At 38.3% G+C, this 12884-nt stretch overlaps 1 pseudogene; it reads right to left on the bottom strand.

The window, feature by feature from the left end:
• Positions 1-12484: 12484 nt before the first annotated feature.
• On the bottom strand, positions 12485-12585 carry LOC123936301 (annotated as a pseudogene).
• Between the last annotated feature and the right edge of the window lie 299 nt (positions 12586-12884).

Below are 12884 nucleotides of genomic sequence, written 5' to 3'. Positions count from 1 at the left end.
GAAAGGGGAACCCTCTTACACTGTTGGTGGGAATGCAAGTTGGTGCAGCCACTTTGGAGAACAGTGTGGAGATTCCTGAAGAAATTACGAATAGAGCTTCCCTATGACCCTGCAATTGCACTGCTGGGTATTTACCCCAAAGATACAGATGTAGTGAAAAGAAGGGCCATTTGTACCCCAATGTTTATTGCAGCAATGGCTACGGTCGCCAAAGTGTGGAAAGAACCAAGATGCCCTTCAACGGATGAATGGATAAGGAAGATGTGGTCCATATACACAATGGAGTATTATGCGTCCATCAGAAAGGACGAATACCCAACTTTTGTAGCAACATGGACGGGACTGGAAGAAATTATGCTGAGCGAAATAAGTCAAGCAGAGAGAGTCAAGTATCATATGGTCTCACTTATTTGTGGAGCATAACAAAGAACATGGAGGACATGGGGAGATGGAGAGGAGAGGGAGTTGAGGGAAACTGGAAGGGGAGATGAACCATGAGAGACTATGGACTCTGAAAAACAACCAGAGGGTTATGAAGGGGTGGTGGGGGTGGGGGGTGGGGTGGGAGGTTGAGGAACCAGGTGGTGGGTAATAGGGAGGGCACGTACTGCATGGAGCACTGGGTGTGATGCCAAAACAATGTACACTGTTATGCTGTAAATAAACAAATAAAAAAAATATGTTGCAACTATACACTAATAATGAATTAATATAGTAATTATTATAGCTGTACCAAAAAAAATAAAATATCTCGGAATAAATTTAACCAAGGAGATGAAAGACTGGTACTATGAGAAGTACACGACATTGATGAAAGAAATTAGAGATGACGCAAATAATGTGAAGATATACTCTGCTCATGGACTGGAAATATTAATACCATTAAAATGTCCATACTACCCGAAACAATCTATGGATTCAATATAATCCCTATCAAATTACCAATGTTATTTTTCATAGAACTAGAACAAAAAAAAAAATCTAAAATTCGTAGAAAACCACAAAAAAACCCCGAAGAAGAGCAAAGCTTGATATGGTATCATGCTCCCTATATACTTATACTCTACTTAAAGGTACAGTAATCAAAAGTGTATGATATTGGCAAAAAAATATACAATGGGACAGAATAGATTCCAGAAATAAAACCACGCTCATGTGGTCAGTTAATTTTCAATAAGGAGGCAGGAACATATAATGGCAAAACAATGTCTTTTTTCAACAAATGGTGTTGGGAAAACTGGACAGCTACATGCAAAAGAATGAAACTGGACGACTTTCTTATACCATACACAAGAATAAACTCAAAATGGGTTAAAGACTTAAATGTAAGACTGGAAACCATAAAACTTCTTGAAATAAACATAGCTAATAAACCCTGGGACATCAGTCTTATCAATATTCTTTTGAATTCATCTCTTAAGGCATGACAACTAAAGGAAAATAAACAAACAGGACCACATCAAACTAAAATCTTTTGCACAATGAAGAAAACCAACCACTAAAGGAAAAGACAAAGTATGGAATGGGAGAAAATATTCACAAATGCTATAACTGATAAGGACTTAATGTCCAAAATAAAGAACTCATACAACTTAATATAAAAATATCCAATTAGAAAATGGGCAGAGTAGGGTGCCTGGGTAGCTCAGTGGGTTAAAGCCTCTGCCTTCGGCTCAGGTCATGTTCCCAGGGTCCTGGGATTGAGGCCCACATCGTGCTCTCTGCTCAGCGGGGAGCCTGCTTCCTCCTCTCTCTCTGCCTGCCTCTCTGCCTACTTGTGATCTCTGTCTGTCAAATAAATAAATAAAATCTTTAAAAAAAAAAAAAGAAAATGGGCAGTGTAGACATAATGGAAATTCTCCAAAGAAGGCATACAGATGCCCAACAGAAACATATAAAGATATTCAATATCACTAATGATTAGGGAAATTCAGATCAAAACCACAATGAGATATCATCTCACAGCAATTGGAATAGCTAGTATCAAAAATACAATAAATAGGGGCCCCTGGATAGCTCAGTGGGTTAATGCCTCTGCCTTCAACTCAGGTCATGGTCCCAGGTCTTGGGACCAGGATCTCTGCTTGGCAGGGAGCCTGCTTACACTCTTCTCCCGCTCCACCTGCCTCTCTGCCTACTTGTGATCTCTGTCAAGTAAATAAATAAAACCTTAAAAAAATACAATAAATAACAAATATTGGTGAGGATGTGGAGAAAAGAGAACCCTCAAGCACTATAGGTAGGAAGGCAAAATGGTATAGTCATTATGGAAAACAGTATGGAGGGTCCTCAAAAAACTAAAAATAGAATTACCATGGAGCACTTGGGTAGCCCAGTCTGTTAAGTGTCTGACTGTTGATTTTTGCTAAGGTCATGATCTCAGGGTCTGAGACTGAGCCCGGCATCAGGCTCTGTGCTCAAGTGGAGTCTGCTTCTCCTCCCACTTACATGGACTCTGTCTCTCTCTCAAATAAATAAAATCTTAAAAAAAAAATTATCATATGATTCCATGATTCCTTCTCTGGGTATGTATCTCAACAAAACAAAAACACTAAGTTGCAAAGATATATGTTGTACTATGTACATTGCAGCATTATTTACAATAACCAACATATGGAAGCAACCTATCTGTCCATGATTAGATGAATGAAGGATCGCCCCCACATGCACACCTGGAATATTACTCATCCATAAAAAAGAGTGAAATCTTGTCATTTGAAACAACAGAGAGACACAATATCATGTTATGTAAAATAAGTCAGACAGAAAAAGAAAAAATACCATATGATTTCACTTATCTCTGTAACCTAAAAACCAAAACAAATGGAAAAAAAAAAAAAAGGGAAACGGACTCATAGATACAGAGACCACCTGGTGACTGCCATAGGGAAATGGGGTGAGGCAATGGGTGAAATAGATGAAGGGATTAAAAGGTACACACTTCCAGTTACAAAATAAATAAAACATGAGAAAAAATACAGTATAGGGAATATAGTTAATATTGTGTGATTACTTTGTATGATGAATGAAAGTAGCTTGATGAATCATAGCAATTACTTCATAATGTATTTAACTGCTGAATCATTATGTTGCACAAGCAAAACTAATATTATACACCCACTACACTTCAATAAATTGAAAGTAGATCAGTAATCTTACACCTAAAGGAACTAGAAAAAGAACAGATGAAGTCTAAAGTCTAAAGGAAATAATAAAGATTATAGTAGAAGTAAATGATACAGAAACTAAAAAAAATAGATCAATAAAACCAGGAGCTAGTTCTTTGAAAAAACTAATAAAACTGATAAACTCCTAGCCAGATGTATCAAAAAGAAAACAGAAAGGAAACAAACAAAATCACAACTGAGAGGGGAAAAATAACAATCAACACCACAAAAATAAAGAAAATATAAGATGATATTATGAAAAACTGTATGTCCACAAACTAGACAACCTAGAAGAAATGGATAAACTCCTTGAAACATATAAACTACCAAAACTGAAAAAAGGGAATAGAAAACTTGAACAGACACATAACCAGCAAAGAAACTGAATCCATAATAAAAAAATCTTCCAAGAAACAGAACTTGCAAGGAAATTTTACCAAACATTTAAAGAAGAGTAAATACCTATTCTTCTCAAACTATTCCAAAAAATAGAAAAAGAAGGAAAACTTCCAAATTCATTTTATGAGGCCAGCATTACCCTGATACCAAAACCAGATAAAGATTCCACTAAAAAGAAAAAACTACAGGCCAATATCCCTGATGAACATGGATGTAAAAATTCTCAATAAAATCCAGTGATACATTAAAAGAATCATTCACCACAATCAAATGGGATTTATTCCTGGATTGCACGGGTGATTCAATACTCACAAATCAATCAACATGACATACTGCATTAGTAAAAGAAAGAAGAGCCATATGATCCTCTCAATAGATGCAGAAAAAGCATTTGACAAAGTGCAACATCTATTCCCAATAAAAACCCTCAACAAAGTAGGTACAGTGTCCCCTATTCATCAGAACCTGGCCCTTCAGGTGAGTATCTTGTGTGTGTTGCTTATACTCCACTCTCGTGTCTGAGTCACTTTTCCTGACTTTTAAAGCTCCAAGTTCCATGTCCCACTACTTACAAAAACTCATGGAATTCTGTCCCAAATTCGTGGAATTCAGCCCCTCTGGTATGTATGTATGTTTGTATGTATAATTTTAAGATTCTATTTATTTATTTGACAGAGCAAGAGAGCACAAGCAGGGGGAGCAGCAGAGGGAGAGGAAGAAGCATACTCCTCGCTGGGCAGGGAGCCCAACACGGGGCTCAATGACAACCCAAGCCAAAGGCAGATGCCAAATGAACTGAGCCATCCAGGCTCTCCTCTGGTTTTATGGGGATTAGTGTTCCTTGTGTGAGCTCCCTGGTGCCATGGCCTGTTTCTCTGTCCTCTGTATGCACACAGTTCCCCTCCTGCTGACAGCTTCTATTAATTTTTGTTTAGTCTATTTTGTCTGATATCAGTGGCTACACTAATTGTTAATAGAGAAAAAGAACGTTTTGTAAGGATAAGAGAATCCATCCATCAGAAGATACAGCATTTACAAATATACACATATTTACCAATAAAGCTCCAAAACACATGAAGCAAAAACTGTCAGATCTGAAAGAGAAACAGACAATTCAGAGACTAATTGGGGACCTCAATATCCCTGACTGTAATAATGGCTAAACCACTAACAGAACATCAAGAAGGAAATAAATATTTAAATTCCATTATCAACCAGTTAGACCATAAGACATTTGAAGAAGCCTATAACCAATGACAGCAGTATATATTTTTCTAGAAAATACATAGATCATCCTCCAGGATAGATCATATGTTAGTCTATAAAACAAGTCTCAGTACATGTAAGGCAACAAAATTTACACAAAATTTTTTTTTAAGATTTTATTTATTTATTTGACAGAGATCACAAGTAGGCAGAGAGGCAGGCAGAGAGGCAGGCAGAGAGAGGAGGGGAAGCAGGCTCCCCACTGAGCAGAGAGCCCAAAGTGGCGCTTGATCTCAGGACCCCAGGATCATAACCTGAGCCAAAGGCAGAGGCTTTAACCCACTGAGCTACCCAAGTGCCCCACAAAATTTATTCTTTAATCACAATTATAAATCAATTATTGGAGTAAATATGAGAAAATCACAATAATGTAGAGATGAAACACTTTTTTTTAAAGATTTATTTATTTGACAGATAGAGATTATAAGTAGGCAGAGAGGCAGGCAGAGAGAGAGAGAGAGGAGGAAGCAGGCTCCCTGCTAAGCAGAGAGCCCAATGCGGGGCTGGATCCCAGGACCCTGGGATCATGACCTGAGCTGAAGGCAGAGGCTTTTTTTTTTTTTTTTTTTTTTAAAGATTTTATTTATTTATTTGACAGAGAGAGAGATCACAAGTAGGCAGAGAGGCAGGCAGAGAGAGAGGAGGAAGCAGGCTCCCCACGGAGCAGAGAGCCCGATGCGGGGCTCGATCCCAGGACCCTGAGATCATGACCTGAGCCGAAGGCAGCGGCTTAATCCACTGAGCCACCCAGGCGCCCCGAAGGCAGAGGCTTTAACCCGCTCAGCCACCCAGGCACCCCTGAAACACGTATTTTTAAATAACCATTGGGTCAAACAAGAAATCCCAAGGGGCTTATAATTTCAAAAATGAAATCATGCAGGCTTTTTTGCAGCTGCTGCTCATGGACATATAAGCTGGTAGGCTTAGGTTTATGGGTCCCCTAGGGACTAGAACTAATGGAGAGAGAGTTCTCAACAAGTTATACCCCAGAGCACAGCAGAGGGGAACAAACCGAACCACCCCAAGTGTGTGTATGAGAGAGGTTTTAGTTTATGAACATAGCTGTTGCCTGAGAGAGAGTGGGTGCTGCCTTTAGGCTCTCCCTCTGCCTCACTCCAGGTTGTTGGTATCTCCCAGAAAAAAACATGTGCACATATCTGCTGCCACAGTTTATTTTTTTAAAGATTATTTATTTATTTGACACACAGATCATAAATAAGCAGAGAGGCAGGCAGAGAGAAAGGGGGAAGCAGGCTCCCTGCTGAGCAGAGAGCCCAATGCAGGGCTTGATCCCAGGACCCTGAGATCATGACCTGACCCAAAGGTAGAGGCTTAACCACTGAGCCACCCAGGTAGCCCTCCTGCCACAGTTTTTGAGGCTGCCACTCAAGGGCCACCCTTTGATTGCCAGGCTCTGGGAGCCAGCAGGGCTTGTGTTCACAGATTCAACCAGAGGGTAGCAAAGAAACAGTTCTTAATTGGCTACTGCCCCAGGGCTCAGTGCAGAGGGAGCACACAGAAACACCCACTTCCCATTCTTCCCCTGCAGGAAGTATATTTGCATACTTTAAAACTTTCTGCCTCAAGGTCTGGCTTCCAAGCGGCTGGAATTTAGGTGCTGACTGAGATACTCCCATTGGGACCCTGACAAGCCTAGGCACCCCATCAACTAATCAACTACTGGGAGCCACTAAGAATAAAGTAGGCTGCTTGGACAATCAAAAAGTTTTGAGAGACAACCAAGAGCTAGGGAAGGGTTGAACGCTAAGGTTTATCTCCAACACAAGGCCACTCCCTCAAGACTGGAAAAGGTGGCTATTCCTTTCTTTCTTTCTTTTTTTTTTTAATTAAATTTTTTATTTATTTTTTTATGAACATATAATGTATTTTTAGCCCCAGGGGTACAGATCTGTGAATCACCAGGTTTACACACTTCACAGCACTCACCATAGTGCATACCCTCCCCAATGTCCATAACCTCACCACACTCTCCCAACCCCCCTCCCCTCAGCAACCCTCAGTTTGTTTTGTGAGTTGTCTCTTATGGTTTGTCTCCCTCCCTATCCCATCTTGTTTCATTTATTCTTTTCCTACCCCCAAACCCCCCACGTTGCATCTCTACTTCCTCATATCAGGGAGATCATATGATAGTGGTCTTTATCCGACTGACTTATTTCGCTAAGCATAATACCCTCTAGTTTCATCCACGTCATCGCAAATGGCAAGATTTCATTTCTTTTGATGGCTGCATAGTATTCCATTGTATATACACACCACATCTTTATCCATTCATCTGTTGATGGGCTTTTTTTTTTTTAAGATTTTATTTATTTTTTAATTTGACAGACAGATCACAAGTAGGCAGAGAGGCAGGCAGAGAGAGAGATGGGGAGGCAGGCTCTCTGCTGAGAAGAGAGCCCGATGTGGGGCTTGATCCCAGGACCCTGGGCTCAATCTCAGGACCCTGGGATCATGACCTGAGCTGAAGACAAAGGCTTTAACCCACTGAGCCACCCAGGCACCCCAAGGTGGCTATTTCTATAATGCATAGAAACCAACACAGACAGTCAAGGAAAATGCTTTAGGACTATGTCCCAAATGAAAGAGAAAAATCTTATGATTTGCCGATATAGAATTCAAATTAATGGCCATAAGATGCTCACCAAGCCCAGGAGAAGAATGGATGAACTAAGTGAGAAGTTCAACAAAAGATATAAAAATCTAAGAAAGTACCAAAGAGCAGCTACAGAGATGAAGAATATAACAACTGAACTGAAAAATAGGATAGAGGGGTTCGACAGTGGAGGAGATGAAGCAGAAGAAACATGAACTCTAGAAGGCGGCAGGGGATTTCACCCAATGAGAGCAGAAAAAGAAAAAAGAATGAAAAAGAGAATAGGTAGGCTAAGGAATTTAAAGGACAATATGAAACAGACAAACATTTGCATTATAGGACTCCCAGAAGAAGAGAGAGAAAAAGGGGCAGAAAACTTACTTGAAGAAATAATGTTTGGAAACTTTCTTAACCTGGGGAAGGAAATAAGCACCCAGACCCAGGAATCCTAGATAATCCCAAGTTGGGATGAACCAAAGGAGATCCATGTGAACAATTTGGACAACCTAAAAGAAACAGATAAATTCCTAGAAGTCTACAACCTACCAAGACTGAATCATGAAGAAATAAAAGATCTTTTTTTTTAAAAAATATTTTATTTATTTGACAGAGAGAAATCACAACTAGGCAGAGAGGCAGGCAGAGAGAGAGGAGGAAGCAGGCTCCCTGAAGAGCAGAGAGCCCGATGCGGGGCTCGATCCCAGGACCCTGGGATCATGACCTGAGCCGAAGGCAGAAGCTTTAATCCACTGAGCCACCCAGGCACCCCAAAGAAATAAAAGATCTTAATAGATCAATTACTAGTTAGGAGTGCTCATATAACAATAAAACATGATTCTGGCCAGCTGTGTGTGACCTACTTAAGTATCGATTATTTCTTACATGACTTTTTTAAAAGATTTTATTTATTTATTTTTGACAGAGAGAGACAGTGAGAGAAGGAACACAAGCAGGGGGAGTAGGAGAGGGAGAAGCAGGCTTTCCACAGAGCAAGAAGCCCAATGTGGGACTCCATTCCAGGATCCTGGGATCATAACCTGAGCTGAAGGCAGACACTTAATGACTGAGCCCTTTCTTACATGACTTCTTATTATAGCTCTTCTTCCATGATAAATAAGTAACAGGGCAAATTACCCAGGGGATGCCATGATTGAGGAGTAAGGTCAAGTTTCTTTTAGGGGCGCCTGTGTGGCTCAGTGGGTTAAAGCCTCTGCCTTCGGCTCAGGTTGTGATCCCAGGGTCCTGGGATCAAGCCCTGCATTGGGTTCTCTGCTCGGCAGGGAGCCTGCTTCCACTTCCCTCTCTCTGCCTACTTGTGATCTCTGCCTGTCAAATAAATAAAATCTTTTTTTAAGAAAAGTTTCTTTTAGCTTAATAATGGACTATGAAACATACAACATTCCATATTCAGAAAATGGTGGGCATTTCAGCAATTTTATCTCTTCTTTGGATTGCTAACAAATGATGAGATTACTTAAAATTGTGATCTTGACCTTGAATTGAACATCTACTTTCAGTGGATGTCAAGGATGAGATTATTGCCTAAACCAATCATTTCCACCCCCCACCTTCATTCAAGTCCCTGGTAGAACTGCATTGTATGAATGATGGCATAGGCTACCTAGAGAATGAGCAGGTGAAAACACACCTTGCCATTACTATAGCGCTATTCAATGTGGAAAGAGGGATAGGCATTTCTCTTCTTTGAATTACTCCAAATAGATGGAAAAATTAGATCCATAATAATAGATATGTATACTAATATTTAAACTCTGGAAAAATAAATATAGTTGAAACCAACTAATATGAAACTTGAAACATGCTAGCAATGGTTCTATTATATTTAAAAAGTGGGGGGGAGGGGGTGCCTGGGTGGCTCAGTGGATTAAAGCCTCTGTCTTCAGCTCAGGTCATGATCCCAGGGTCCTGGGATCAAGCCCCACATCGGGCTCTCTGCTCCGTGGGGAGCCTGCTTCCTCCTCTCTCTCTGCCTGCCTCTCTGCCTAGTTGTGATTTCTGTCAAAAAAAAAAAAAAAAAAAAAAACGTGGGGGGAGTGGAAAATGAGAAAAACATTGGGATGACTATAAACAAAAACACAACATATCAAAGTTCATGGATGCAACAAAAACAGGGCTCAGATGGAAATTTAGAGTTATAAATGCTTATATTAAAAAAGATCTCAAATCAATAACCTAACCTTTCACCTTAAACTAGAAAAAGTAGAATTAAACCCAAAGCAGGCAGAATGGAGTACATAAATATTAGAGCAGAAATAAATGGATAATTAATAGAGAAAACAAAACCAAAACTTGCTTCTTTAAAAGATAAACAAAAGCGATTTTTTTTTTTTTTTTTTTTTTTTGCTGATTCGGATGCCTTTTATTTCTTTTTGTTGTCTGATTACCGAGGCTAGGATTTCTAGTACTATGCAGAATGGCAGTGGTGAGAGTGGACAGCTGTGCCATGTTCCTGACCTTAGCAGAAAAGCTCTCAGTTTTTCCCCATTGAGAATGATATTTGCTGTGGGTTTTTCATAGATGGCTTTCATGATATTGAGGTATGTACCCTCTATGCCTACACTGTGAAGAGTTTTCATCAAGAAAGGATGCTGTACTTTGTGAAATGCTTGTTCAGCATCTATTGAGAGTATCTTATGGTTCTTGTTCTTTTATTAATGTATTAATATCACATTGATTGATTTGCGGATGTTGAACCAACCTTGCAGCCCAGGAATAAATCCCACTTGGTCGTGGTGAATAATCCTTTTAATGGACTGTTGGATCCTGTTGGCTAGTATTTTGGTGAGAGTTTTTGCATCTGTGTTCATCAAGGATACTGGTTTGTAATTCTCCTTTTTTGTGGGGTCTTTGTCTGGTTTTGGGGTCAAGGTGATGCAGGCCTCATAAAATGAGTTTGGAAGTTTTCTTTCCATTTCTATTTTTTGGAACAGTTTAGCTAGACATACATAAGAAAAAACAGAAAAACTCAAATTACTAAAATTAAGTGTGAAAGATAACTACTTCTAACATTAAAAACATAAAAAGGACTAGAAGGGAATGTCATGAACTATCAGAGTAGATAATGCAGATGAAGGGGATAAATTTCTAGAAAGACACAAAGTGCCAAAACTGAATCAAGAAGAAACAGAATACGTGAATACACCTATGACAAAGAGACTGAATTAGTCATCAAAAAAAACCTCCAACAAAGAAAAGTCTAAGCCCAGATGTCTTCATTGGCGAATTCTTTCAAACACTAAAAAAGAGTTAACACCAATCCTTAAAAACTCTTGGAAAAATGTCTGAGGGAGGCACACTTCCTAACTCAGTGCCCTGATATAAAAACAGATAAAGATCTCACAAGAAAATTATAGATCAATATCATTTAGGAATATAGATGCAAAATCCTCAATAAAATATAAACAAACTGACTCCAGCAACATAGAGTAGGGGTTATACCCTATGACCAAGTAGGATTTATCCCAGGAATGCAATGTTGATTTAACATATGAAAAAAAAATCAATGCAATACAAAATATTAATAAAATATAGGATGAAAAAACCTATATGATCATTTTAATAACGTATCTGACAAAATGCAACATCTTTTTATGACAGAAACGCATAACCACTAGGAAAAGAAATTTTTTTTTAACTTTGTCAAGAACATCTAAGAAAAACCCAAAGTTAACTTCATACTGAATCAGCAAGAACTGAAAGTTTTCCCTGCCCCAAAGATCAGAAACAAGAAGGTCTTCTCTCTTGCCATTTCTATTAAACATTGTGCTGGAGGTTCTAGCCAGGAAAATTGAGCAAGGAAATAAAGTAATAGGCATATAAACTGGAAAGAATTAAAACTATCTCCATTTCATATGATATGATATGATATGATCTTGTTCACAGAAAATCCTACAAAATACACAAAAAATTATTAGAGCTAATAAATGAGTTCAACAAAGTTATAGGATACAAGATCAATATACAAAAATTTGTTGTATTTCTATATACTAGCAAATGAACAATCCACAAATGAAATCAAGAAAACCTTATTCTACTTACAATACACAAGAGTAAAATACCCAGTAATAAATTTAACAAAAGAAGTACAAGTCTGTAAGAGACTCTTAATCTCAAAAAACAAACTGTTGCCCGGGGAGGGGGGAAAGGGAGAAGGTGTTTGGGTTATGGACATTGGGGAAGGTATGTGCTATGATAAGTGCTGTGAAGTGTGTAAACCTGGCAATTCACAGACCTGTACCCCTGGGGCTAATAATACATTATATTTTAATAAAAAATTAAAAAATAATTAAATTAATTAAAAATTAAAATTAAAAGAAGTACAAGTCTTGTATGCTGAAAATAGCAAAACATCATTAAAAGAAATTAAGACATTGCATGTTCTTAGACTGGAAAATTTAGTATTAAGATGACAAGACTCCCCAAATCTCTATCAAAATCTCAGCTGCCTGTTTTGCAGAAGTTGGCAAGCATTCCTGAAATTTCATATGAAAATACAAGTAACTCAGAATGGCCAAAACAATCTTGAAAACAAAGAACAAAGTTGGATTCTCACACTTCCAGTTTTCAAAACTTAATACAAAAAGCTACAGTAATCCAGACAGTGTGCATTGGCATATGATGGATTGATCTACGGAATATAATCAAGGCTCCAGAGGTAAACCCACACACTTATGGACAAAGATTTTCAAAAAGGGTGCCCAGACAATTCAAAGGCGGAAAGAACAGTCTTTGACAAAGGGTTCTAAGACCATTGTCTATCCAAATACAAAATAATGAACCTGGATCCATTCCTCACAGTGCTTAAAACAAAGTAAAAATGAGTCAAAATGGATCAAAGACCTAGATATAAGAGCCAAAACCATAAAACTCTTAAAAGAAAAATAGGCATAAATCTTAGTGACCTTGAATTAGGCATTGGTTTTTAAATATAACACTAAATGCATTACCAACAAAATAAAAATGCATAAATTGGAACTTATCAAAATTAAATACTTCCATGCTTCAAAGGACACCCTCAAGAAAGTAAAAAAGAGGTAATCCATAGAATGGGAGAAAATATTTTCAAACTGATAAGAACAGATACTACACTTGATCTTAGCCAAAAGGCCGAGAAGCGATGGGAGAAAATATTTTCAAATCATCGAAGTGATAAGAATCTAGTATATAAAATATACGAAGAAGCATTTCACCTCAACAATAAACACATAAATAACTCCATTTTAAGATAACAGATATATTTTTCCAAAGAAGAAGTACAAATATCTAATAAGCACATGAAAAGATGCTCAGTATCATTAGTCTTTGGGAAATGCAAATCAAAACCACAATGAAATACCACCTCACACCCACCAGGATGGCTATAAAAAAAAAACCAAAAAACAGATGGCAAGGATATGGAGAAATTGGAACCCTTATGC

Source organism: Meles meles, unplaced genomic scaffold (genome assembly GCF_922984935.1).
Source record: "Meles meles unplaced genomic scaffold, mMelMel3.1 paternal haplotype, whole genome shotgun sequence".
NCBI classification, from domain to species: domain Eukaryota; kingdom Metazoa; phylum Chordata; class Mammalia; order Carnivora; family Mustelidae; genus Meles; species Meles meles.
Note: the sequence above shows the minus strand (reverse complement) of the source record. Positions and strands in the feature narration are given on the sequence as shown.